Genomic DNA, 2,453 nt, shown 5'->3' with positions numbered 1-2,453 from the left:
AGTGGTTGCACAAGTTTGCATTCCCACCAGCAATGGATGAGTGTACCCCTTTCTCCACAACCTCTCCAGCAAAGGCTATCATTGGTGTTTTTGATTTTAGCCATTCTGACAGGTGTAAGATGGTATCTTAAAGTTGTCTTGATTTGCATTTCCCTGATCGCTAATGAGGTTGAGCATGACCTTAGGTGTCTTTTGGCCATTTGAACTTCTTCTTTTGAGAATTCTCTGTTCAGTTCAGTGCCCCCATTTTTTAATTGGGTTAATTAGCATTTTAAAGTCTAGTTTCTTGAGTTCTCTATATATTTTGGAGATCAGACCTTTGTCTGTTGCAGGGTTGGTGAAGATCTTCTCCCAGTCAGTAGGTTGCCTTTTTGTCTTAGTGACAGTGTCCTTTGCTTTACAGAAGCTTCTCAGTTTTATTTATTTAGGTCCTATTTATTCAATGTTGCACTTAATGTCTGTGCTGCTGGGGTTATACATAGAAAGCGATCTCCTGTGCCCATCTGTTGTAGGGTACTTCCCACTTTCTCTTCTATCAGATTCAGTGTGTTCGGACTGATATTGAGATCTTTGATCCATTTGGACTTGAGTTTTGTGCATGGTGATAGATATGGGTCTATTTTCATTTTTCTACAGGTTGACATCCAGTTGTGCCATTTGTTGAAGATGCTTTCTTTCTTCCATTGTATACTTTTAGCTCCTTTATCGAAAATCAGGTGTTCATAGGATTGTGGGTTAAAATCCGGGTCTTCTATACAATTCCATTGATCGATCTCTCTGATTTTATGCCAGTACCATGCTGTTTTCATTACTGTAGCTCTCTAATAGAGTTTGAAGTCAGGGATGGTAATGCTCCAGAAGTTCCTTTATTGTATAAGATTGTTTTGGCTATTCTGGGTTTTTTCTTTTTCCATATAAAGTTGATTATTGTCTTCTCCAGATCTGTGAAGAATTTTGATGGGATTTTGATGGGGATTGCATTGAATCTATAGATTGCTTTTGGTAGAATTGCCATTTTTATTATGTTGATCCTCCCAATCCAAGAGCAAGGGAGATCCTTCTATTTTCTGGTATCCTCTTCAATTTCTTTCTTCAATGCCTTAAAGTTCTTGTCAAATAGATCTTTCACTTCCTTGGTTAGAGTTACCCCAAGATATTTTATGCTTTTTGTGGCTATCGTGAAAGGTGAAGCTTCTCTGATTTCCCTCTCTGCTTCCATATCCTTTGTGTATAAGAGGGCGACTGATTTTTTGGAGTTGAAAAGATCAGGATGTTGTGGGTACAAATACTTATTCATGTTTGTGAATGACTTCTCTGGATGAGCTGAGGCTTTCCTAACTAAAAGAAAAACAGTGCAGGTTGTTTTTAAAGAAACTGCTTGAAGAAATTATTCCTAGATTCATATTCTAACTGTCATAGGATCAGACAGTGGGCCTACCTTTATATCTCAGGTGTACCTCAGGTGGTCCAAGGGGTCATTGATGCCCTGGGGGTAAACTGGAAACTTCATGGTTCTTATCACCCCCAAAGTTAACATAGAAAGGATGGATCCGACCGTAAAGGAGACCTTAAGTAAATTAACCCTGAAGCCTGGCAAGGACTGAATGTCACTCCTTCCCTTTGCTCTCCTCTGGGCTAGAACCCCTTTTACAGAGGGTCTAACCCCCTGGGAGATAATATTTGGAAGGAGCCCTCCAATTTGCCCAAAACCCGGGTCTGATCTAATTGTGGAAGTATCTTATTTGCCTTACTCCAGTCAGTACTGTGACCACAAAGAACTCAGGACAGACTGCACCCATTGTTCCGCCACCTGTGTGGCCTGCTGCCTGTCAAATCACATGACCGCCAACCAGGAGGTCTAATCTGGGTGAAACATCATAAAAAAGAAACTCTGGGTCCTGGCTGGAAAGGTCCTCATGTTGTGATCCTGACTACCCCAGCTGCAGTCAAGGTGAACAGCTTCGAGTCCTGGATTCATCACTCTCAGGTCAAATCGGCCTCCAATCAAGAAGCCTGAGAGGTAACAATCAAGCACAAAAGGTCTTCTGAGATCCTGAGGATTCTCTAATGCTAAGGCTCAGCTCCTATTGGCAATACCCAGGGCCCTATCAGCCCAAGCTATATATCTGGAGGCTGCAAATGCTCAAACAAGTCAGATACATCAGGAGATGTGCGTCTCAGGCTCTAAATTTAAATTAGACATTTGTACTCTATGGCCTGTTAGAGGGGTCATCCTCTATGTCCCCCACAAAGGGAAAATATCCTAGGGTGCCTGACCCACTGGACAGAAGCAGAGAAAAATCTCTGTGGCAAACAGTGTTATGTCTGTCCAGCAGAACAGGGATCTGCATGCAGTACTAAAGGCTAATTCTTTATGAACCAGATAGATGAAAGACCCAGGGATGAAGTTCAGCATCCAAAAACTATCTTTGCTTAATCCTCTTAGATTCGTG

Source organism: Alexandromys fortis, unplaced genomic scaffold, assembly GCF_014885135.2.
Source record: "Alexandromys fortis isolate MF-2015 unplaced genomic scaffold, M_Fortis_MF-2015_v1.1 scaffold_245, whole genome shotgun sequence".
Classification (NCBI taxonomy): Eukaryota; Metazoa; Chordata; class Mammalia; order Rodentia; family Cricetidae; genus Alexandromys; species Alexandromys fortis.
The sequence above is the reverse complement of the archived record's forward strand: the minus strand, read 5'-3'. Positions refer to the sequence as shown.